Source organism: Harpia harpyja, chromosome 3, assembly GCF_026419915.1.
Source record: "Harpia harpyja isolate bHarHar1 chromosome 3, bHarHar1 primary haplotype, whole genome shotgun sequence".
Lineage (NCBI taxonomy): Eukaryota > Metazoa > Chordata > Aves > Accipitriformes > Accipitridae > Harpia > Harpia harpyja.
This window is the reverse complement of record NC_068942.1, coordinates 29,485,087-29,512,918: the sequence shown is the minus strand read 5'-3', so window position 1 is coordinate 29,512,918 and position 27,832 is coordinate 29,485,087.

Below are 27,832 nucleotides of genomic sequence, written 5' to 3'. Positions count from 1 at the left end.
CCGGAGAAGGGGGATGGATGCCCCCCAGGATGGTCAGGACTCCATGGGAAAGCCCGCACTAGAGCAGTCTGTGCCTGAAGGACTGCAGCCCATGGAAGGGACCCACGTTGGAGAAGTTTGTGGAGGACTGTCTCCTGTGGGAAGGACCCCACGGTGGAGCAGGGGAAGAGTGAGGAGTCCTGCCCCTGAGGAGGAAGGAGCGGCAGAGACAAGGTATGACGGACTGACCCCAGCCCCCAGCCCCTGTTCCCCTGCGCCGCTGGGGAGGAGAAGGGAGAGAAAAAGGGGAGTGAAGTTGTGCCCAGGAAGAAGGGAGGGCTGGGGGGAAGGTGTTCTCAGGTTTGGTTTTCCTTCTCATTATCCTTGTTTTGATTTGGTTGGTAGTAAACTAAATTGATTTTGTTTCTTCCCCAAGTTGAACCTGTCTCTTGCCCGTGACCATAACTGGGGAGTGATCTCTCCCTGTCCTTGTCTCGACCCACGAGCCTTTATATTTTCTCTTCATCCCACCATGGCTGGCGGGGAAGAGTGAGCGAGCGGGTTCATAGTGCTTTGTTATCGGCTGAAACCACGACAGTCAGTACTTCTGATTCTGGCTTACAAAGTAATCATGGGACTGTCTTTACCATTTGGCATTTGAAATTATGCCTACTTCATTTAAAATGCTAATATGCTTTAGTTTTCTGCTGCAAATGCAATTTCAATTTCAAAGGCAATGGGGAGAGACACAATGTAGAAAAGACTGTAGGTAATGGTTTAACTCTGATATGTTGAGATCTGATAATTCGTTATCTAAAATATTGATGTTAAACAGAATTTCAGCTTAAGAATTCAGGTTTTCTTTCCAACCACTGTTAGATACAAGCTGGGAATATGGGCCCAATACACCTTTCTTTTACCATTAGTTTATTTTTTGTTGTTTTTTATTTATTTTTGAAAACACTTTTTTTCCCCCAGAGATTTATAGGACTACTAGTGGTGCTAGTGCTTGTGATTAAAATTTAGATATACATATAGACCATCCTTTGAGGAACATCATAATCTAATGCTATTTGTCTTGGAACAATTAGACAGATTAGATGCAGTCTCAGTGTATTGCAGTTCCATTTCAACCCGTCTCCTTTTTATTTAACTTTATTAATTCTTTCAAGGTGGTGAGAACTAGCCATATCTTTAAAGTAATTTGATTATTTTATGCTTGAAACAGTCATATTCCTTATTAGTACTTTTAAACTCTTTCTTGAACCTAGTATAGAGAGGTTAAATCATTGCATCATTAATATTTAAGGCAGACTAAATGGAAAGAGATGCTCATAAAGTCCAGACATCTTTGTCACTGATATAATAGTACATAGAGACAATTTTCTTCATAAGAACAGGAAGATAGTTCTGTCTGTTCCATGTTGGATCATTTATCTCTGTTACATTGATGAATTCATTTTGGTGACAATACTTTGTCTGAATAATGAAAAGCTGGATGAGATAGCCTGATGGTCAAGATGGAATACTTAAATTTTCTCCCAATTACAGGAAAGCTTATTTTTAAGATTCACTGTTCGGGTAATCCATCTCATTTTTCTCTCTGTTTCTTTCTTTTCCGCTGTACATTCTGGCTTTTTCACCATGCTTCTAGAGAATCCATTATCATAATGTTTATAACCATTGGTTTATTGTTTCGTTAAACAACAGCTCTCCTCACCCTCATCAACTCGTATTTTTACCTGTGTTGTCAGGAATTCTTGAAAATCAGGTATTTTACTGCAACTTTGGTGCACGTTATTTTGTCAGTTACACCAAGTTTATCAGTACACCACAGAGCAGAATTTGGTGACATTTTTTTTCTTTTGAAGAAGCTAACACTTCAGCAGAAGTGCTAACCATTTGATTTAATGGGATGATAAATAGATTTATATAGTCAATGAGTGTTTAATTCTAGAAGACACAATTGGGTTATCTAATTTGACTTGCTGATTAACAGAAACTGTAGATTTGGATGCCTTTAGTCCTGTATTAAACTCACTGACTTATGCATTACTAAAGCATTTCCATAAAAGGACATCCATTCATAAACTGAAGGTGTCAAGAGATACATAATTGGCCACAATTTGAGTAAATGTTAAATTAGCAACTCAATGAAAAGTTTGCCTCCATGTGAATTTGCCTGACTCTCACTTTGTTATGCTTTTCTCTCATGGACTAGACACCCTTTCGGTACTCAGCTTTGTCTCTCTGTAAAGGTACTGAGAACTAGTAAAGTTATTAAATATACTTCCTTACTGAAATGTAGAGTTGGCTTGAGAAACTTATTTTTTCATATACAAAATTGTTTGATTTGCTAAAAGTGAAGACCTAGAACAAGACAGATCATATTAAGACATAAGGAAAAAAAACCACAAATGACTACACCTTCCTATTTCTACTGATTTACTCTTGTAGGGAACTATTTTCATAGTAAAAAAAAAAAAAAAGTTTTCACATTTGGTAGTATTTTAAATCCATCATGTGCTTACTGGTACAAATACATAACTTCTGTAAACCATAGTAGCCCTATGTAGCATATATCTGTGTAGATTTACATAGTTTTAGCCTGCTCAGTAATGACAGAAAGAGACTGCCTTGCCTGATGTGGCAGTTGTCCTCCTCCCCTGAATTAAATCTTCAATAATTTTTATTAAAATAACTCATTATCATAAAGATAAATCTGTTAATGTATTTAAAGGGGACAACCATAACGGAAAAGCTGCAAATGAAAGAGAAAGCTATTCATAGACAGAGTGAGAAAGAAGATGGAAGAAAGGGTGATTTACAGATATTTATATTCTTCCTGCAGTGTTGAAACAATAGTGCTGCTAGTGGGAATTAAATGTACAAACTGAAAGATTTCACAAATCTTAGAACAAATCTTAGTCAGCAGCAACTGCCTAACTAAATGAAATCATCCGTAGAAAAACAGTGACAAAGTTGCTTTTGGAAATAAATAAAAAAAAAAGTTCACTCAACCCAATCATCTTAAACTGAATGTACTTTGTACAGGATTACCACTGTGGTTTTAGTTTTAAATTGAAGTCATTCTTCAAAATAGAATACAAATACTGCTGCTTTTATTTGATCAAATACAGAGGGATTATAAACCTCTCTTTACTATAACCTGTTGATTTTGTCTTGTCTCTGTATCAAAAAATGTGTTTAGTTCATATAGAATGTGTGTTATTAAAAGAATAACCTCCTGAAAAGAATTGGACAGAACAATCTTCCGTTAAAACCTGGATTTAGCCAACTATGGCTAAAATATGGCTTTCACTCTAGGCTATTGCAGTGTACTCATGGTCAACAGGACAATTCAGATTCTGAGAGGCATGTGCTTTGCCAAACGTGATCCTAACAGCTCTTTTGTGCTGAGTAATTTATGGTTTCATATAGCTGATATTCTCTCTCACTGCTGACACTTCATGAAAAAGGAATTTGAACATATGATTGACTGTACGCAGCCTGCTAAGCAACCTTTAACCAAATTGACTGAGTAGTGTCAGCTTGTGCTTGATAGGCTTTCTAGAGTATATTAAAAAAACAGATAAACTTCACCTCTAAGAGACTGAGCATCAGAGGTATTTTAGATAACATATCAACTAAATTCTATGTTTTCCCTGTTAAGGAAGATTAATGTGTTCCTGATATTTGTCAAATACCATTGCACAAAAGTGAAATTTTCTCTTGAGGAATGGTTGCATACAGTGCTTTGAACAGTAAATTTTTCTTAAGCGGTTAATAGAAGATTCAGATAGACAACTAGAATGCTGTCATTAAAGTTTCAGCATAATTTCGGATAGATGTCTCATAGAAAATCCCCTCCTAGCCTCAACTTGCCTTCTGATCTCTGGATAAAATCCACTTATAGCCCGAGACTTTAAAAACTAGTATTTCTCTTCTCCTTCAACCTAAATTATTTTAGAAGAACCGGTTCTCCGAGAATTGTTTTTTAACATAGAGTGTTTTAAAAGCCTATTTCACTGGATAGTATAAAATAATCTCTGCCCTTTTTCTAGTGTGTAAAATAACCCTAAAATTGAAACCCATTAAGACCTCGTATCTTCAGTTTCCTCCTGCTATGTGTCATCATCACTGGCTTCATCTATCTCATCCTTTGAAGCTGTGCCCTAATTCTCTTTCAAGTCATCAGCATCAGCCCTCAGCCTGGGTTGCAGCCACTTGTGTAAGTCACCTGCTTCTAACGTCCCCCTCTGAATTTTAAGTAATCTCCTTCTTCCTACCACCACTCCTTTTTGGGCTGTAATCACAATCTTTAGTACTAGTTCATGTCTTTCTGGCACCCCTAGAATCTACAGATAGAACTCTTAGCATTCATATGCAAACTGCTAATAAATATTACATCTTTCTCTGATATCCTTTGTTTAAATGGAATTTTGCTATTTCTCATTAAGTTAAAAAAAAAAGTTTCATTAACAGTATTAAAAAGAAAACGTATTGGTCTCTTGCCTAGGCATGTCCTATACTTTTCTCTTTGAGAACTTTTTTCTTCTAATGAGAAGACTAATGATTTTTGTTGGCAAATATAGAGAAATATATAAAAATACGGACATGATTGTCTATACTTATTTCTGATGTTATCGTAGCCTTTATTCTTCTTGATTTTATTATGGAAAGCTTCAAGTTACAAAGCCCAACCTTAGACATTTCTTAAAAACTTTGAAGTTTCAATATCAATTCAAAATTTACTACAAAACCAGTCTCTTTAATTAAAAGTGAATCCACATTTAATTTCAGGTAAAAATTGTGATTTAATTCTGGAATAATCACCCTTTTTATTATTCATAATTCATTGTAACAATGGAAACCTTCTCATCTAGAGGTTTAAGTATAGCAATGTTGCCTTTGCCAAAATTCTGTATGACATGTATTTCCTTTTTACTGATATCACATATTGTACCATTAAAGCTCATTTTAGATATATTCATCTGAATTAATTTAGCATAGGTTCCTACAAAATGACAGTAAGGAGAAAGAATAAATCTACTATGAAGCTTAAATTTTTTATTTCCATAATTTGAATTAATCTTATGCTTAGAATAATCATTATTAATATCATTCAGAAGTTGGATTTAGAAACATTTTGACTGAAAACCCTTTCAGACTGTCGTCTTACAGCTGAAACAAGTATCTTCTCAAAATATTAAGAACGTTATAGAAGATTGAGTAGAGCTTGATTTGCTGTGATAAATTGCTTTCTTGTTTTTCTTATAGAAAATGACAGGGGGTTTATGCAATTGAGGGAAAAGTAAGATATATGATGACATACTAGGGGTCGTACCCTCTTTGCTTTTCAAAATAGTTCAAAAATAGTGTGCATATATTAGAAACACAGTGATGGCTAAAACAAATCTTAGGAAAGGGTTCAGAGTGTAACTCAGGCAAGGGCAAATTGGAGGTAGAAAGCAAAACTTGGATTTTTTTACCTTGTGGACAAGTGAACAACTTATTCTGCAGCAAATCAATGCATATTGATTTTTAAAAGGTCTGAACATGGCATAACGCATACAGTCAGTACCACTGTACCCTGATTAGTGAATTGGTCACGCCTTCATGCTCATCTGTACAAAGACCCTGCTGTACTGTTTGTCACAAACTTAATTTTCCTGTTCACGTGCCCTACAGCAAAATAGTTCCCTCATTCCTTCCTCAGAGAGACTGAACTGATTACAGAAGAATTACAGTAGATTTAGGTTTTAAGCTGGAAAATGCTTCTGTCTTCACCAGAAAGAGAGGGAATTATACCTATAATAAACTTTCTCCCTAGCCCCTCCCTTTTTTTTCCCAGGTGGGGACTTTCTCTAGATATACATGGAAGATTCGATTTGCATGAATAGCATGAGAAAGGAAAGCTGTACTTGGATAATATGTATTTTACGTGCAGGTCATGCTAGTGACATACATGCACAGAGGCTATAAATAATTTCAGAGCATTAATAAACCATGTGCTATGTATAGCATGTGCATAAAACATCACAAAATTATGTTCCTCTGTCCAAAAATGACTCATCTGTTTGCAAGAATTATGTTCTAAATCCTAAGAGAACAAAATATGAAGTAGGTTTTGTTCTTGTTGTTGGGATTTTTTTTAATTGTTTTCCTTTTGAGCCATCATTCAACACCTCTGACATCACTGACAGGCATTTTGCACGTCAGCCTCAACAAATGAAATACACTGTCTCTGTCTGCCAATGTATGGTTACAAAGAGTCAGTATAGAAAATGTTATCAATTCCTTAGATATCCCTGCTAGGATTGTCTTAATAAAAAAACTATCAACTTATTGATATCTTCTGCTCAATAATCATATTTTAAAATCATTTTATGATATGCCTCATCAAGCTGCTGCTTCATTTCTTACTGCATAATTTTGACAGAACTGTTTGGAAAATCAATGCCTCAGAGCTGTGTTTGGATTTACTGCTGAATCCAATTACAGTGTATTATCATAAAAAGCATCAAAGTGAAATTTATTGATGGTGCTTGTTTAGTAAGCATGCAACTGTTAACTCTAAATATAAATATTTTAATGGCATGATTTCTCACCATAACAAAAGAGCAAAGAGAAATAAACTCTGTAATCTGGCACAACAAACCACTTCCCTTCCGACATAAACAAAGGAGCACTGTACTATACAAAGGTCTGCTCTTACCTGACAACATTCCCAGACAGAAGCACAAACCTTAAAAATGTTATCTTTATTATTTTTGTTATTACTGTTATTGAGTTTATCTAAATAAGAGACATCAAGTATATGTTGTTATTTATACCGCTGAAAAATTACCATTTGATTTTTATAGGTTCAAGAGCACTTGAAGCGATGTAATTTGCCTGTCCAAAATCCCAGATGAGACTGATATGTTTCTGCCTTAGACAGCCATCAACCTAATTGCTATTTCAAATTAAAAACTGGTTTATAAGAATCAGTCATTTTGTACATTAAGAAATGGGGCTACTGAATTTGTTCTCATGTACCTCTGAGGTGCCTCAGCAGTCTGTGCTATGCTAGCTTCGATTCTGTGGATCTCTGCAAAAGGATAAATAATCATCTCTTCGTAAGGATACACAATGAGAAACCTTACAGAGCTTCCATGTCAGCGTTGGAGTGAATGAAGGATTTTGCACAAATGGGTGCTAGAATAACCTGAGACTTCACAGAGTAGAAGCAAACAGGAAAAGGAAAACAAAATCAAATGCAAAACTTAAATTACACAATAAATTCCATCTCATTTAGGATCTATATGAGATACCTTTCTGGATGAGTCTAATACTTGGGATTTTTATTAATTTTAATTTCTCATAGGAAGAATAAATATGTTTGGTGCATTGTTTTGGTTTTTTTTAAATTTTCAATAGTCTGTAAAGAACTCTACTCACCAGCATGTCATACCATCATTTCAAAGGAAAATTTAAAAGATATAAATTTATTTTAAAAACCCCAAAGAATAAATTTTGATGTTTTGTGTTGTTCATACTTCTTTGTTAACAAAATTGAGTTGATACGTTATCAAATGAATAGAGTTTAATAAATCCTTTGGTGACTAGATAGTTTCTTAGTTCTACTCAAACATATGTTCATTTCAAGGTTACGGTTTTTACATTTAATTTTCACTTATTTTGTTAATTAATTTTTACTTTTGCCTTTGTTATTCAGGTCCTCCACTGCTGTATTTATTACTTTGGGTCTCTGTTGAAGATTCCTTGTACTTTTAGATTCTTTAGATGGAGATGGGAAATAAATTTCTGCCTCAAAATCCTTTTAAACTGCCTGAAAAATCTAAAATCATATAAATATCTAACCTGATAAATGGAACAGTCAGAATAGGGCATCTAAAACAACTAATCGTAACTCAGGCTGTGATTACGTACTTGTAAAGATAGACATGAAATTGGATGGAATTGTCTCTAGCCTTGAAAGTAAAATTCTCTTCCTTAAGAGTCACTTTTTGACTACAAAACCGTAGTACTTTTCAGAGTACTGTGGTAGAGCAACAATGTCATCCAGTGTTTAGGGTTATAAATCCCCACCTGAATAGTACAGCACATATCTCAGAAAATTTTTCCAGTTTAAAGCTTCCAGTTTAAAGGTCTAAATTTGCATAAACTGAAAAATTTTCCAAGGTTAACACATTTTACAGTGTTTATTGATTCATTTATATTAGCAATGTTTACCTATTTTTTAGTTACCAAGGATTACCTGAATTCAGACATAGCTTGCCCACTGTCTGCTTATGGTTCTTAAAATACAAAACCAAACCTTCACTTTCGTGCAACTTGCTACATGTTGTTTCTCCTAGGGGATTGTATTGATTAAGGGAAAGAAGCCAGATGTTGGAAGTCAGGAATGGAATAGCACTTCTAAATTAAAATAATATGTAACTGCTGATGGTACATAGTTACTTCTTTAGCAAAATCAGCATTTAGAGAATTTGAGAAAGCCACTTAAATGGCAGTAACTTAAAAAACTTCTAAATGCCTTAAAGACAAATAATTGAACTCCTCAAATGTACTTTCTACTTTGTGTAGGAGTCTACATCCTCATCCATAACAAATAAACAAAACTTTGTATTCAGTCATCTGTTGAGATTTAGCAACCTAAACCAGTGCCCACCAGGCAGTATTTCTTCATTAAAATTGCACTACAAAACAATTGCACGAGCCAAACGGATTCTCCTGATTTCCTTTGCAGTGTCACATAACAATAACCGGTCAGTGCACATATCACAGATCAAAACCATTTATCCTCTCTTTAGTTCCACCAAACATAATCAGAAGTCTCCGTGTTGATGTCAGCAAATACTGATACTTAGTGGGACTTAGTGGTGGATCAGACCTTATAATTCATCTAAATTCCATTTAAAAGTACCAAAGTGAGAGAGATCCAAAGTTACACAAGTGTGACAGCTCAAACCGTGAATAATGGACACTGAAAACACTCACAACCTCTCCAAAAGGCTCTGCTTTTATTTTCACACCAATGAAAACAGAGGAAGATACTTAAATTTTAAAGGTCTAAGGTCAATGGCCTTTCTCTCGCTCTTTTTTCTCTCTAAGGTTCATCTAATTACAGATGGTCCTAGTGATTAAAACAAATATCTATACAGTTGCATACAGTGATAAATACTGTTGAAGTATTCCAATGTGGAACAAAAGACAGAACGAGCAGCAGAAGGTTCCAAGGACAAAATTTTAAAAGCATCATTCATTCAAAGGAGAAATAGGAAGGGCTGGATAACAATAAGAAAGCCGTGGTATTAAATTAAGTATTATAAAATGTAGGAAGATGTGTTTAGGGAATAATAATGAAAATTAAATTAACAGCTTGGAGTGTCGTGTTCTTACACAGGTGGTTCTTGGACAGGTTCAGTACTCAGTACTTAGTACAATAAATAAGATGAGTCTTTAGGGCATAATACTTAACCTAACAAATGTTTAAGAAAGATTTCAACAAGGTAGGAGCTGGATCTACAGGTCCTGTCACTTCAAAGGTCAGCACATCTCTGCAAACCCACCAAACTAGCCTACTAGAAATTTTGCGAAGATGTCTTATTTCTGTACTAATGAACATTAGCAGTTGGTAACAACTGAGAAAGACCTCAGAATAGTAAGCAATTAGTAAGTTATTATAACTGTAAGGCACAATCGTAACATGTCTGGGGGAGAGGCGAATGTGTGCCAATGTTGTATCACTGGAGGTATTACTACACAGAAAATTATAAAGCCATGTCACAAAGCTCAGTGAGATCTCATCTTCCAGAAAGACTGCAACTCTGCATTTTGTTAATCCTGTCATCCAGGTTAAGCTGGAAGACATAACAATGCTAGATTGTTTTTATTTCAATTAAATACTTTCCTCACAATGTTTACAAACTGAAAATTTAATAGGAAGATTTCTCACTCATGCATAAATTAGGACTGACAGAAAACCAGGAACAAGTCTGATAACATATTTTCTGTACCATTCTATTTATATCAGCTTTGCCTAACCTTATCTAATTAAATTTTATGTATTGATAAGATAGACAGTAGGGGTTTTTTTGCCTCATCATAAAAAATACTGTATACTTCATAGTATACTGTACTATATAGTCCACTACACTATAGTATATACACTAAATAGCATACTATAAGGCATAAAGCAAACGTATTCTAAAAGTGCAGAGGTAAGAATGTCTCATCCTGTGATGTAAATCAGAACTAAAGTTCATGGAAGTAGGAAGCGTGGTGGTGCGACACACAAGCTGCCTCTGCCCAAGTCTCTTCAGGAACAGCAAAAATGTGCCCGTAATGATCTTTCTTTCTGCTTGAAGTGGAGGAAAATGTTTATTAGCCAAACCGTATATGATAGTACAGGGAAAAGGCAAAGAGAGGACTCATATTTTGCCCAATATCAGTGGAAGGACAGTGTCAGAATGTTAGTCACCTCATTCAGATACCTCTCAGTAAAAAATACTCAAGCGTTTGCAGAAATATTTGCCCTCTTGACTTACTGCACAGATGCCCAGTTTTGTATGTAGTTATGGAAGATCCCTTTGAAAATACATTTTTAAACATATATATTTTTATATGTAGCTATTCTGAATTGTAAAATGTCTGTTCCTAAAACACCAAGATATCACTAAAAATTGGTGGTAAAATTCTGTGCCACACTACCTGTTAGAATGTGACTCAGTCTTAAATTCTTTTGACTCTATATCTACCCTGACACTAATGATAGTTAGGAAGGTTCTGTATTTTGTAATATGGGGATAGACTTTATAAAATAAATGTTTACACAAATCATGTTAATTAGTACATATTCTCAGCAACCTCTTTACCACTTTGGATGATGTAAACGTTGAAATACAAAGCATTTACTGCATTCTGTAGGCATGGTAAGGTATAGGAGACCTAAAGGAGGGCAGAGGAACAGGAGTCTCCCATATCAGGATAGATACACCCCTTGGCTTCCACCTACTTTTGGCACATAGGTAAGATGCAAAGCTAAAGTTTCCTTGCCTTATGAGAAGCTTGGACTGTAGGGATTTGTGGCTTTAGCCCTGAGTTAGAGCCAAAGCACGTCATTGGATATTGACTGGAATTTTTCACACTTCACCAGTCAACGAGTAACAATTCAGGTACCCCCAAAAATATGGTTGTGGCTGATTTCACCAGTGACTAAATGACGATTTTGATAAATTCAGAGATGCCTTAGTAATGCCCAATACATATGATGATCTGAGCTTTAGGACCAATCCTGTCTAACTCATGATCAAGACAGACATCCCCCCAGTAGCTTATACATTAGTGTTGTTCAGGACATCATGATAATGAAGTCTCAGGGAAGACATATTGAGCTAGAAACAGAGATGAATCTGTTAGTACTACTTCAGTAATAAATATATTTACTACTCACTTTTGCCGCAGCAGTTCCAGAACTGTACTGGCCAGTCATAAACTCCACAGAGCAGAAATGAGCAGATATCATATGGTTCTGGCTCAAACCTTGCCACACCACCACCTTTTTCTGGAACATGCTAAGAGGTCGTATCTGAGATTTTGCTGTCCAAAAGGACTCCAGTTTCAAAAACATTTCTGGGTGACTTAATATTTGCTTTCTTCAGTAGCTCAATAAATATACTATGTCTGGCAGTGATTGTTTGCAAATCAAACACCACAGGAGTGTTTTAATGAACAACCTGAGTTCAGTAGAAGTATTTAATGGGGAAATCTCAATATTCTCTGAAAGATTCTTTTTTCTTTAATTTGATGAATCTCTGAATTGAACCATTGTAATTTACTTTGAATGAAACACAAAAACTGATGCATTGTAAAATGAGTTAAAATATATAGTGAAAACAATGGCTAATGAAGAATACTCCAATGATCCAAAAAAAAAGGACATAAATGGTTAACTGTTTATGATACCATTTTTAGTTCTAGAAACCTGGTTTACTTTTATTGAACCCCACAACACTTTGTGTATAATACTGTATTTTTATTACATATTTATTTATGTATATGTTTTTTATTTATTAAGAAAAAACAAGCTTGATTGTTTCTTAAAAAGTGAAAGCCATACATTTAGAGGAGTCCTTGCTTGTGAAAAATATATTAAAGTCTCACATGAACAGATATTCAAACTTATCTGGTTAGTAATACATTAAAATAAATAAACTGGCAGTTATATAAAATATGCCAATAAAATATTAATTTATTTATCTAGGAATCTTACTCCTACTCTCTGCCTGTATAGACCCCAGAGGTCCTTGGTTGCTCTTCCAATCTGCTCTTGGTTCTTTTGACATGCATATTATTAGGAACTCTAGGTATGTATAAATAAATAAAAAGTTTTATGCTGTAAAATTTATGATACAGGAAAAACTTCCTCAGTATCTAAACCATCTATTTCAATTCTTTAAGGTAGTGCTATCCTGGTATATTATTTTGAACTTCATAGAGAAGCCTTAGAAAGGGAATACAATAAATTGTTCAGGGTATGTGTAGCTAGGTCAAAGACCAAAGCTCTGAGCTAATGAAGTGTCATGATCAGTTTGTAACCCAAGGTCTGTTTATGTCTCAGTTGGTCTGTGTTTAAACAGAGGAATTACAAACATGCATCAAACTATTGCCATTATTGTCAGTACTGTAGAAGGAGCTGCCAAATATTTTACTACACTGTTGCGCAGTAATTGGTATTTGACTGTTGTTCTTCACCTAATGCTGCTGACCAAACTGTTGACGTAGTTCAGATGATGAGCTTTGATGATGGAGACAGCCCGTATGAGAAGGGGATGGCAAAGAGTAGTGTGGAATCAAACTGAAAAGGAAGGCAGCTGGTGCAAGTAACAAAATTTTTAACCAACCTTTCTTTGTAAAGCCTTAGTTCTCAATGCCATTCTCAAGGCCATAGGAAGGTATATCACAGCTAATTTTCAGAGGTCTCCTAATGTTAATTTAAAGCTCCACACAGGCTTTGGTTTTACCTGACTTGAGTAATCTTTCAACAGGTTTTTGAAGTGCCAGATGAAAGTGACTGGAAAGAATGAGCTAGCAGCTGTCCAAGGTGAAGTGGGAAGCAGAGGAATGGGAAGCGCTGCTTATGAATGGGAAGCAGAAGCAAAACAAGTCACTGCAACAGAAGCTTAGCTTAGCATATTCCAGTTGTAAAGTAAATGAAAGAGCTTTGTACAAGTTTGCCCAGTCTGGCATGGTTCTTCACTCTGAAGAAACAGAAAGTTTTGAAATCCTTCATCATGATTGTGACTCAAGTCCTAGATTCTGAGCTGGGCGTACATAGCTCTACTGGGATGAGGATGACTATGGGGACTGCTTCCTTGAATATGGTTACACTGTACTTTCCTATTTCCCTGCTTAAATGAGTGAAAAAGCCTCACAAAAGAGTCTACATGCTGCAAGCTAACTGGGAAGCAGGTAGAAGTGACTGGAAAGCAATAACAAGCTATGCATGTTAAACTTTTTATCGGGTAAAATATAAGTATGTTTTCTATTTAAATGTCAAATTTTTAAATGGTATTTTTTACTCTTCACAACTATGGCAGGCAGATCAAAAAATGACTGTCCTGTGATAAAATCCATATTTATTTATGAAGTTACATTGTACTAAGTCAAACAGTTGTAAAATAGTTTAGAAACCTCACATACTTTTCCCTTCCTATGCTTATTGTCGTAGAGCCTGTGTGTTAAAATACACTGATGGACAGAAAAGTGTCTGGACTCTGAAAAGAGAAAGGATATATGTTTGGACAGTCCTTCATGGATGTGAAATTTTGTGCCTAAAAAAAAAAAAACTAATTCAAGAAGATTTTGATGTTTTTTTCTATTTCTTTTTAATTTTATATTATTATTTTATCTTTTTTTTAAATGTGTCCTACCTGCATACATGTCTACCAAGAATGTGTAGAGGCATGCACAATCACACAGCAACACATGCCCTCTGTATTAAATCACCACTGTCTAATTAGACAAGAGCTGCACAAGCCAAAATAACAGAACTTGCAAGCAGAATGTAGAATGTTAAGTGATGTACTTTTTTTATTAGTCCAAATTTATATATCTGCTAACTCAAATCTTTTTGGCCACACTGACCATGAGATTCAAAACCAGGAAAATAGAGAAAAGCTGACAATTAGGACAGGGAGCAGAGATGAACATGAGGGCATCACCAGAGCCTGTCCATCCCTTTACTGGTTCTTTGTTCTGTTTATTTTAGATATTTCTTGAAATGTTACCTGGTTCCCCATAGCATTGTTCTCATTGACAGAGAATTAAGGTAAAAAGAGAAACCATGACTGAGGACAGGTTAATAAAGTACACTTTTCCAAGTGCTGCAGTCCAATTAATGCTATTCTAATGTAATCCTAATCTTGTAGTGAATCCTTTACTGTCAGATAGTCATGTAAAATCAGGTTCTCTACAAGATTAGGGCCATAGATTTTCATTCGTTGAAGCCACATTAATAAACTTGGAATGTAGGATATCTGCTTTATTTTATTCTTTACTTTTTGTAATAGGACAAAAATATTTCTTAGAGTCATTGTTTTTAAGTGAATATCATCAAACTGATTACTTGTGTTTTCATGTATTCTCACAAACTTGTCTTTCTGAGTTATTTTGTTTAGATAACTTTTACTGTGAACCAAAAGGCTTTACAAGCAGGACATAACGCCACTTTAAAGACCAAAACAATTATTTATTGACTAACAGACATGATAGACAGTGGGGATTAACAGGTTAAGCATTAATATGCTTACCACCCATGGTAGGTCACCTAATAAATCTTTGTTGGCCCGGCACTCATCAAGGAGATAAGTAAAGGTTGGCTGCTGTCACTTTTTGAACTGCGCTGCTCCTTTTACTTCTGCTGAGTTGCTATTTTCCAATTTCCTGTTTTTTTCCTTAGGATTTTATACCTTTTCATGTCAGTGTTTTCCCTCCTGAATCCTTGAGCTGCTAACTACCTTGTCTCAACACTCTTCTCTGTCTGAAATTTTACCTTTCTTACCTTGAATGGCTGTGCTTTATGCACTTTCTCATAGCTCTTCCCGCAGCTTAGCACTTTTCTCAGAAATCTAAGCCAAGGTTGCACAGCTGTGCTCTGTCAAAACCAGGCCTTGTACCACAGCCAGCTGAACCCCTGGGAGGAGGGTTACATACAGGTCACACCTATACTGGTTTATTTAACCGGGTCAGGGACCATCCCGAGGTACTGGAAGACAGCCAACTGTGTTCCTAAATTGCTGTCACACTTCTCAGCACACTTTGGCCAGGGCCAACTAGCCCTCCCCAGACAGTGCCTGGGCATGCTTTCAGGGGTTAATACTGCACGGGAACTGTTAACACCAGGTAGTTTGGATGTGGCTTCCCAGTAGTGGGGTGTAAGAGAGTTTAATAATGCAGGCTCCAACCCCAGAAAGTAAATATAGGCATGTTTAATTTATTAGTGCCAATTTAGCCTATCGTTCCACCAATCTGGTGCCAGCAACAATGCAAAAGAGGAAAGGGGCATACAGCCTAAAATCAGAATTAGTATATTATCCTTGATGCCAGCTATAGTGACTATATATATATTATAGCGAGACACTTTGGGGAGACTGAGGTAGTGAGAATACTTTGTTGTCCAGAATCACCGCTCTCACTACAATTCAATAGCAAAATCCACAAAGCTATGAGAAAAAATCAGTTTGCCAAATGAGGACAAGTTTATTTTAAACCATATACAACTTTTTTTTCGTGAACAAATATGCACGAACACACATGCACGCACACATGAAACTGAGTATGTTCTGCTGAAGGTTGCTAACACATTCCTCCCAAAATAACTTCAAAGAATTAACATAATGAATGTGTAAATTAAAGCAGAAACATGTTACATTTTCACTACCCTACAAGCTGAAAGCAGCTTGGCTGATTTACTTTGAACTTTCAAAATATTCATCTTTTGTAGTTTCAAACTAGGCAAAAGAATTTGCAGGCCAGACAGAATAGGTTGTGTTTGTTCTTTAAACAATGACAGAGGTGCTGAAAAGTAGGCTAACAAGTGGAATACTGGTTGCATCCTTAACTAGTCCCATTCTTTCAAGTTCTGCAGACTTATTTCATAATCTGTAGAAACATGCAACATTTAAGTTCTTGTGTAGGTTTCCTTAGCATTCACACAATATGAAATTGGAACATTCCTCTTGAATAGCAAAGTAACTGGACTTGTGCAAAGCATTTGGCGCTGTCCTGCATGACATCCTTGTCCCTAAATTGGAGAGACACAGATTTGATGGATGGACCACTCAGTGGATAAGGAATTGGCTGGATGGTCACACTCAAAAAGTTGCGGTCAACGGCTCGGTGTCCAAGTGGAGAGCAGCGATGAGTGGCGTTCCTCAGGGGTCAGTATTGGGACCAGCGCTGTTTAACATCTTTGTCAGTGACATGGACAGTGGGATCGAGTGCACCCTCAGCGAGTTTGCTGATGACACCGAGCTGTGTGGTGTGGTCGACATGCTGGAGGGAAGGGATGTCATCCAGAGGGTCCTTGGCAGGCTTGAGAGGTGGGCCTGTGTGAACATCATGAAGTTCAACAAGGCCAAGTGCGAGGTCCTGCACATGGGTCGGGGCAATCCCAAGCGCAAATACAGGCTGGGCAGAGAATGGATTGAGAGCAGCCCTGCGGAGAAGGACTTGGGGGTGGTGGTGGACAAGAAGCTCAACAGGACCCAACAATGTGTGCTCGCAGCCCAGAAAGCCAGACGTATCTTGGGCTGCATCCAAAGCAGCGTGACCAGCAGGTCAAGGGAGGTGATTCTCCCCCTCTACTCCGCTCTGGTGAGACCCCACCTGCAGTACTGCGTCCAGATCTGGAGCCCTCAGCACAAGAAGGACATGGACCTGTTGGAGGGGGTCCAGAGGAGGCCACGAAGATGATCAGAGGGCTGGAGCACCTCTGCTATGAAGACAGGCTGAGAGAGTTGGGGTTGTTCAGCCTGGAGAAGAGAGGAGGCTCCAGGGAGACCTTATAGCAGCCCCCCAGTACCTAAAGGGGGACTACAAGAAAGCCAGAGAGGGACTTTTTACAAGGGCAGGTAGTGATAGAACAAGGGGTAATGGCTTTAAACTCAAAGAGGGTAGATTTAGATGAGATGTAAGGAAGAAGTTCTTCACTGTGAGGGTGGTGAGGCACTGGAACAGGTTGCCCAGAGAGGTTGTGGCTGCCCCATCCCTGGCAGCGTTCAAGGCCAGGCTGGATGGGGCTTTGAGCAACCTGGTCTAGTGGAAGGTGTCCCTGCCCATGGCAGGGGGTTGGAACTAGGTGATCTTTAAGGTGGTGCAGCTCCCTGGGCCACTCTGAGATCTCAGGACAAGTTATGGATGCTTTGGGAAAACCTCCCATTGTGCTGTTATCTTAGTTGCAAGTGCAGTAGCCTGGGGCTGGGGTGGCCAGGAACCCCCTGGCCACACCTGGGCCATCTGCTGCCTGACTTGTATATCAGAATGACTCAGCAGGAATTGTGGCCAGAATGTAAAATGATGACCAAAGCCAATCATCTCTATAACTATCCCTATAAATAGCGATCCGAGGTTAGTCCTTTGGAGCTCTCCAGGATGGCAGAGGGCTCTGCAACCCAGTGTCTAGCCCTGAGCTGGGACACCTCTCAGGGTGGATTTCATGAGGATTGAAAGATCATCCATCAACGATTTCACAAGGACTTAAAGGACTGATTTTGTGAGGTTCACTGACCGTCCGTTGATGAATGCCAGCACATAAAAATGAGTGATTCATTAAACTCAGAAAAGGGAAATTTGAATTATATATTAACCTCTGGAGGGTGGGGGGGGTGTAAAATTTGGTTCAGAACTGTTTTATCTGTGCGTGTGCATTTGCAGTTTGGTTCGGAACTATTTTGTCTGTCTGTATGGTTCAGAACTGTTTTATCTGTCTGTGCATGTGTGTGATCTAATTTAACCTCCATCTATGTGCAACCCTGCTGTAAGTTTTGGGTGATACTTCCCATTTTCGAATCTTTAACTGTCGCAAATTTGATTGTAACAAATTCCATCGAATCACTCTGTTAAATTGGCTGCTGATTAAGTACTGCTAAAATTGTACAACCTAATCTTGTGATCTATCTCAAAAATATTAATAAATCCTAAATTGCTGCTAAACCAAAGCCATGTGATAAAATCGCATTCGTGTCGGTCCCTTCCAACCCAAACCATTCTATGATTCTGTGATATTACCACCCGAGAATACTCTGCATAGTTTATCTACAGAAATAGAATTTCATGTTTCCTTTCGTTGTACAAATTTTACTCTGTTACTGGGGAAGAAGTGTCAACAGGAGATGAAATATCATTCTCTATATATTGATTACTGTTATCCTTGTTCTGGGTGTTCCAGTGGGCTTCCCAAAAATGTGCATTTTCCCTTATATGCATATTTCTTTTCCCTCAAGATAAAGAAGAAGCTATAAGAGAACATTCGCACACCCAGTGTTAACACTGTATAAATTCTTTTGAGCTGACTAGCCCCGGACAGTCAGGGGAGGAAACCCATTGTAGTCCAATATGTGTTATTCCATATTTCCTGTTTCTGAAGGAAAATCAGACAATCAGAGAATCCCTTCTAAAATCTCATAGCTTCCACAGAGGCATCTTGTCTTCTATTTTGCTTTGGTTGTGGCATTACTTATTTCCATTCAACTCATCTATTTCTGTGTTAACATTGCAAGAGTTTAAAAAAAAAACAAAAAAAAAGGAAAAGGAAAAGAAAAAGGGAAAGAAAAAAGAACTTTTTTTGTAACTGTTCCATGTTTACTCGAAAGGAAACCAGATAATGTATATCACAACGCAGTTAACAGAGAAGGGAACAGAAGTAAATTAAAGCCAAAGAGTAGAAACTCCATATGCCACAGATAGTTGAACACCTGTTTTTCTCTTAACACCCTGGAATCTAATGGGAGGGCAATGTTAAACTTTTGGTGGGGGAGCTGGTGATATATTTTAATCTAAAGACAATAGACAGTTAAAACCGCAAACTATATTTCATAAATATTTTGTTTGTAAGGCTAGAGCTTGCACATCATCCTCTTAGGAGACAAAAGAGCAGAAACGTGAAGTTGCACAGGTCTATGATGGCTGGCTGTTTATTCTTGTTATTGGTCTTATCGTAGCTATTGTTGTTGGGGTTTTTATGCATTTCCTTATTTTGATTCCAGGCAGTTTTTCCACTGGTGTCTTTATTGTGCTTTTGTACATAGCAATCAATGATCTTGGTTCCTTATCTAGCCCTACAGGAGAGCTGTGTTCTCTCACTCCATCTGCCATCAGCCTCTCTCAGGTAATAAATGAGAGAGATGATTAGCACTCTGCTTGCCTCCCTCAGGTGCTGTGACTCACCCTCCTGGAAGTGCTTTTTGCTTGAGGGATCCTGGCTGCTAGTACTTTCCTCCTTTCTCTCTCCTGCACCAATGAATAGCCAAAAGCGGACCATAGGACCATAACTGCTAGCCATCTGCTTTCTCTGCAGACTAGAAAAAGCACAAAAAATCAGAAATAATTCACTCTGATTGTGCCTTGATTTATTAAAAGTGCTGTACTCTGATTATGCACAAAGAAAGGGGAGCAGGGGAGAAATAGAGAGCAAGGAGTTATTATTTATTACTGCAATTTTCCAACCATAAAGGAATCAGAAAATTGAAAGAAAAATTAAGTAATCTAAACCAATTCACTATGAGTTTTGCAAACGGATAGTCTGTCAGCTACTCTGATCACTACCATATTATTATCATTATTTTATACACACCTGTGTATGCATCTTTTAAAAGGTACAAAAGGTACCTATGAAAGGGATTAGCAGAGGATTTTGTTTTATTGTCATGGACACTTCACATCCAGAAAGTTTTACAAAGTAATGAACAATACAGAGACACATCAGAAGGTGAACATTTTGCTCGCAAGGTGTCAATGGAATACGCATCGTTGGCTGACCTTCATGAGGGACAATGCATGGGTTTTGGTTGATACCTCAGCTGAGGATAAAATGGATCAAACAAGATGGAATTTCTAGGGTAAATTTAATATTATTGTAGTATTTTGATTCAGATTTATTAATAGGGAATCTAAGGGTGAAATTTCAAGTATGTTTTCAAAAAAAATGCAGTAACTGTGGATATGTTTTCTAATTTTAAAAATTTTCTCAAAGGAAGAAAGCTAAACTAACATGTGGAAGTGGCTGTTGAAAAACAGACTTAGAAGGAGAACTAACTTCACCTTCAATGCCATGCTGTATACAGTTTTCTTTTATGCACAGAGAAACAAAACCAAACCCTTCCAAGGAAGACTGGAAGACTTTTTTGTTTTCAATAGAAACAATTTTCATTCTAAAATGGAGGATAGACCCGAACAAATACGTAAGCAGATATTTACAATGGTTTGAACAGATTTGTCAGTGCCTTGGAGTGTTATAAAAGTACTTCAGGTGACAACTTGGTTTGATGTCCCACCGCATAGCTAACTTCATGGTTGCCATTAACCCAGAATTAGCTGGAAACTGGCGTAGAAAAGGCTAAAGGGGGACTGAAATTTCTAATAAGAATTGTGATGTTGATGCTTGCTAGCTGATGAGAGAAATCTTTCTTTCATGGAAAAGTATTGCTTAAAACTCGTTTCCTCTTTACAATATTTTAAAGGAAGTATGTGGAGACAGATAATTTTTTATATCATTTATAGCTAGCTCTACCTGTGAACAATTTCAGTGTTTTAATTGCCTGTTACTTTAAAATTTCATTGATATCTTGAAAACAAATACAGGTTCAGAAATAAAATGCTGAAATTGTTAATAGTGCCTGCTTTTTCTTGTTCAGTTTATATATAGTCAACAGCTAATCTTGTTTCTGAGAAAATGATGGAGCAGTTCAAAAGTAATAAATATTATAAATAATTCAGAATATACATTTGCTGGGGGGGGATTAATAAAAAAGGGTTTTGAAATATTTACAGAAAGCTAGCCAATCAAATTATCTATCAATAGAGCATTTCTAAATCTGTAATTTTTTCTGGATTTTTCATGCTGTACCAAAAACCTGCTATTCAATTGCTCTTAGATTTTGAACTCTTTCAGTTAAGGCTTGCAACTGCAGGAATTAAGATTTAGATTTAGTTTATTACAGTGTTATTTCACCATCATCTTTCTTTTCCGGCATTCCTTCCAAAACAGAGAAGTAGTAAATACTGATTAAAAAAACCCTTGAAAAAACTGTAAGAACTGTAAATGTTTCATTAGTATAGGATAAAATGTCAAGTAAGAACTACAAAAAAGAAGTGCAAAAAAAGAAAAAAACCCACACAATCTTGCAGACTATGAGATGTGTTAGAAAGTAAAATAGACTGTGGCTTCAAATGATGGAAATTATATCACTGAGATGGGTGGATGAAATGTCTTGGCCAAAATGTTTTCAAGGACCAAAAAAAAAAAAAGTGAGTAAAATTGTTTAAATGGGATGTCAAATTATTTTGGTTATCCTCAAGAAAACCAGTCACTTCAAAATTTGCTTCAATTTTAGCTAAGCAAAACAAACCTTTCTGTCAACACTTCCCCCTCCTCCAATCTTTTGTCACATAGAAAAAATTGCATCTGTGGGCTTAAAAGTAAATTTGATCTTGATTTCAGCAACGAATCTGGAATATTTCTATTTTTTCCAACCTAAAATTGTTCTGTATACTCATATGACTTGATTACTGCAAATAAAGGTTTTGCCTCTGTCTCCAGATGCCCTTACAGGAAAAGCTGCTGCTCACACTGGTGAGATCACAAAGATCATCCAGTTCTCAGCAGATCTTGAGCCAAAGACAGCTCATATGTATGATGTGCTGTTGTGTTTCAAAAGAAACTGCCCAGGTGTTTGAGAGGCAGGACTAAGAGAGAGTGATTAGCAGCTACTTACGAAAGATTAGAGGAGGATATTGCTGGATGAGCATTTATCTCTGAAATTCTTCTTGATACTACATTGGGATAAAAGTGCTGATCTGCACCTTTGGCCTCTGGAGGGGCGACAGCCCAGTAATAGCTTATTGGTCAGAGTGGGCATCTCTCCTTGAGATAATTATAATGATATGAGGCAAAACATCAGAATATTGTGTCTCATCAGCAGGGAAAAAGTTGAATTGCTTTTTCCAATTTCTGGTTTCACTAATTAAACAAAGATGAAAACAAGTATGTTCAAAAATGCCTAATACTCTAGAATAAAACAGCAGTGGTTTTGCAGATTGGTTATCACATCATCGTGTAATAGCATTTGAAATAAGAGGGGTTTTATCTCCCATTCTTTTGAAGAAATACTGAAAGTTAAGATGTCTGATTTTGTTAAAAATGACAAGAGGAATATGTAAAACATGCTACAGTGGCATGACCAATTAAACTGAACATATTTGCTTGTTTTAATATAGTGGTCTGAAAATGAGTATCGATGCTATGTGACTAAACTGATTTTGTAATATTCCCCACTTCAAAAGCTTCATTTCTCTTCATTCTATTCTGCATTTTCCAAATTGCAGGTAATGCTTTGGGATCATTATAGTTTCTCAAACATTTTAGGCTAATCAGTTTTGAATGATTTGTACTACCCAATGAATTTACCCGTGTGCATAGATATAATATACACATGCGCACACAAAAAACTTCACACACCTTTCAACATATTGTTCTAGTAATGGACAGATGAAAGAATAAACTGGAAAGAAAAAAATTTCAAAAGGAAGTATGATAGTATAAAAAGTTAGTTTCTACAGCAATACAATACACTTGGCATTAAAGATACAACCTTGAGAAAACTGCAGCTTGCAGAGAATGTATCTGTATGTTGAAATGAGACAGTTTACCATGAATTTGTCAAGTATTTAATTTACTCAGATTTGCCAATTCATAAAGCCTAAGGCCATAAGAAATTTTTAAATCATCCAGTTTGACCAGTATATCACAAGCCATTATATTTTGCTTCACTAATTCTATATTGAAAACAGTAATATTTCCTTCCTCTGAAATGTATTATGTAGAACAGTAGCTTGCTTGTACCCGAAGTCATCAAGATATTTTAAATATCTTCTTATCTTCATCAATGTTTCCATTTGTGTTTCAATTTTTTTCATTTGTCCAGCTTAAGCCTTCAACCACCTTGTTTCCTTCATTCTAACAGAATATTGCTTATCCTTTTATTCTTCACTGTTTATGAAATATTATATCAAAAGTCAGTGTCTGGATTCAAAATGTACACCTATATGAGTACAACAGTGTCAGGGCATGAACCTGACCACTGGTGTGTGGTCGTCCATTCTGCTGCTATTAACATAGCCTTTGGAAGGCTTTCAACTGAGGACAACTAATATTCTCTGATACGATGTCTGAGTATAGTCCAAAGATCAAAGGCATCAGCAAAAGATTATTTCTAGTGCCCAGTTTGTGTGCAGCCACCCTGTTCCAGAAGGGAAAGAGAGTGCAATTGTATGATTCATGCCTTGCCAAGTGATATGGATTATCAATAACCTCCTTGTTCAATGAAAGTGCACTTCTGTGGGTGTGAAATCAGTTTGTAAAAATAATGAGGAAAGATTAGAATTGGGTTAAAAACAGTTAGGAAAGTTAATTTGAAGTGTTTTTATCAAAATTAAAGAATCATATTTTTCACTTGGGTTACACTCAGCATATAATGACATCTTGTGTGGTTAATTTCTCCTCCATTTGAGGAGGAGATGATTTTCAAGGATATCTGCAAAATATAGGATGTAAGTGTTGCTGATGGCCCAGCGGGACACCACTGTTTAGAAGCCAAGACAACAATATTAATAGTAAAGAATTCAGGAGAAAGAATGCTTCTGACTGAAGTCATGTTTAATGAGATTATTAGTATACAAAAAAAGGGCTTCCAGATGTAGCATACAGGAGGACTATACACAAATTCAAGACAGCAAGAGTCCAAAAAAAAAAAAGAAAGAAAAGAAAAAAAAAAAGGCATGACTACGTGAAACTAATTTCTGTCACAGAGTAAAAGGATATATTTTCAGCCACATAAATGCTAGCTCCAAAGACATGGCTAAATCTAAAAAGATCCCTACATCCACTCAATCTTGTCATAAGCATCAGGATTGACTATAGAAAATGAGAAAGTACAGGAGTGGAACTTCATGAAAATTCAGGAGCTTTCATCTCTCATTGTGTTCCCAGAAGTATAAGAATGTGATTAAAAATAAACACATAACATACATCGATAATGTATCAAGGTTAAAGAGAAAGACATAAATTAAAGAAGGTTTTCTATGCGTGTGAAACTCTTGTTAAACCAATTTCTGCACTGCAAGCCTGTATCTGCCAACTATGCAGTAAGTCTTCACTAACCACACAATGATGCTACACAAAATCACATGGGAAAGCTGAAGCAGTGAAAACACACATAAAATGACGGTTACTGAGTTTCAAAGACTGAAGGTTGTGGCACAGCTCAGGGGTTTGTTTCCTGTACATGGCTGATGATAGAAGCAAAAGTTTCATTCTGCTTCAGCTACCTACTGTTTGCTAGCTGTAAGCAGTCCCTGAATAGCTGCCCCCAAAGAATTTCCACTGCAGAAGGAAAGTCCTTAATTTTTAAGTTATTATAGGTGAGTCTCTGATGGGGGATAGGAAGAGGAAAAGGCTCTGTTCTGCTCTCATAAAGACAGAAGCAATCTTTTTCAGTTCTTTCTCAAACTATGCAGGATATTGGGATAAATCTGTATGCAAACACTGTAGAGAAAAGTCTCAGGAACTAAACCCTGAAAACCCATCCACCCATCTGTTTTGGTATGAACAAATTGCTAGGAACGAGGAAGGTCATCTGAGTCATAAAATCGTAGAATACTTTGGGTTGGAAGGGACCTTTGAAGATCATCTAGTTTCAACCCCACTGCCATGGACAGGGATATCTTCCACTTAGATCAGTATGACCAAAGCCCCATCCAACCTGACCTTGAGCACGTCCAGGGATGGGGCAGCCACAGCTTCTCTGGGAAACCTGTTCCAGTGTCTTACCATCCACATTGTAAAAAATCTCTTCCTTATATCTAACTGAAATCTACCCTCTTTCAGTTTAAAACAGTTGTCCCTTGTCCTATCACTACAGGCTTTGGTAAAAAGTCTCTCTATCTTTCTTATAAGCACCCCTTAAGTATTGATATGCCAAAATAAAGTCTCCAATGAATGCTCCAAAAGTGGAGTACAACCCTGAGTGCTTGACCTTTCTTACTACCATACAAGGTAAACTGCTTCAATGTTTTTGACTGAACAACAACCCGATTCACCATCTTAATATGGCTTTTTTTCCTTAACAATGGCAATTCTTTTTGGTTAAAAACTTGAGCTCATGTTAAACAACTAGATAAGTCAAAAGGTCTCCAATAGTCCCCTAAACATGTGCTGTAGGTATAGCTACATAGTTTCAAGAAAAGGGTATTCACAAGTATGGCATTCTCATTTCAAGTATCAAAACATCCAATAAATCCACAAAGAAATAAATGAGAGAAAAAAATGTGGTCACTGAAGGAAAAGAAGTCTTTGTTCTGATTACAATACTTTCACACACATCTTTACGTTTCTAAAATATAAATATAATGGAAGTTTTCAGACTTCACAAAAGGGACATTTTGTATTCTTTAATTTCAAGTCAAATATTTTGCAAAGCTTTAATAAGAGTTTCACCTCTTTAATGTTAAATCAGGGATGGGAGATAGAGCTAAATTTAAAGGGTAAAAACTTGCTGGGCCAAGTGACCTTTTCTTGTCCAAAAATTTTAAATGTCCTTATAAAATACATCTTTTGGTTATATAATTTCAGCAAAAGCCACACTGGGAGACCTACTGAACTTACAACATAGGTGACATTTCCATGAGAACAGCTGACAGGTTTGAAGGTTCATTGATACCTGATGTAACTACAAAAAATGTAGACCCCTATTACAGAAATTATTTTTCTTCAGTTTGAGTCTATGAGACCTTAGAATGTCCAGATTTAAGTTCCCTCTTATCAAATATATTAAGATGATTGACAGTAAGGGTAATATATGTATAAATTCTTTGAACAAAAAATGAAACAGAAAATACAATTTAATTCATTTTAAATACATATACAAACATATATATGTGCTTACATGTATACATACATATATATATGTAAAAGGAAATATTTTTCAGAAATCTCTTTGATAATGTACCTCATCATTAGCTATTGGAATGTAGTAGATTTCCGTTAAGTTTTAAACATTTCTTGGTGAATTTTCCACTGAACTCTAAGATTATATCAGCTCCTACTCTTCATCATCTATCCAGATTATAAGTAACTAACTTATTTGAAATAAATATGTATATATATAATACAAAATGAAAAAAAAGCCTCAGATTTTTTTTTTAAATGCATGCATTTTTCAAAAGATTGAATCACCTTGCATGTTTTTTAACAAAGAAACTTCTAAAAGAAAATTAAGGACACATACTGTTATAACTTCATACAATCAGTTCTTTATTAATTGTTCTCATAAATGTTTGGAAAGAAAAAATACCACAGATTGCTGAACATTTTTTTCCACATTGCTTTCCTTTACAGATTTCTTTGGTTAAAAATTAGGTCAATAAGTCAATCTGATAACATTTTAACAGTATGTTTTTAAATATTAAACATTATTTGGAATAATTTCTTCTATTAAATTTTTAAAAGTATTTACAGAACAGTTATATTTTTTCCTTAAGAAAAACAGCACTCAGTCTTGAGTCTTGATATGGTTAAGATATATAAAAGCAATGTGCCTCCGAAGTTTATTACAACGATCAAGGAGAGCAGAGTATGAACAATGACACTCAGTCTGGAGTTTCTATTTCCAACTCTGTGAATTGTAATGATTTGAAAGTTATTATTGGGTCATATTTTGGACAAACTCTTCCAGATCCAAATTTAAAAGTGTCTTCATAAATGCTTTAGATTATCAAGAGAGCTAGGAAATGGAATTTTTGATACTGTGAAAAAGTAGTTTTAATGCATCAAGTTTGACAACAATGTTACATTTTAAATTATTTATCTGAGCAAGCCTAGTACATCAAATGACCTCTCCTTAAAAGCTGGAACTTAATTTAATCTGAACATATCATACTTCATTTACTAGCCTATAATTTCAGACCTAACCCAGTATCATTTGTAGGAATACATTGTTATTTCATTGCCCCCTCAACAGCTGAATGAATATTATGAATTTGTTGTTACTCCTATAAAATTAATACAATTTCTTTTCAGCAAAATCTGCCCATCCAAAGAGAAATGTGAGTCCTGAAGAACAGTAAAATGGTCAGCTTCCTGACTGATACATATTAGCATTTTGTTCTCTAAAAATTTTAGGATAGTAGTTAATTAACAGGTGGATGTCATCAAAAACTAGATAATTTCAAAATGCAAGTTGCAATTACTGATGGATAGCAAAGGAGAATGGAGGATGCTCATACTCCAAAACCTAAAGAGACAGGTAAGTAGCACATACTTGATTTTGTAGGAGAGAATGGCCTTGCTTAATGACCTTGGTTGTTCCCCTTCACCTGTTGTTTTTTTCTTATATGTGGAAGAGATGAATGTGAGATGATAGATACCATTTCATGGACACATGAGTATCATCTTTATTATTCCTTGTCATCTTAATGCTTCACCATTTCCACATTTTTTTATATCCTTCATGTGCTCACCCATCTCCTTCTCCTTTCTTCCTCTTCCACGTGAGATCTTGGTAATGAAAAA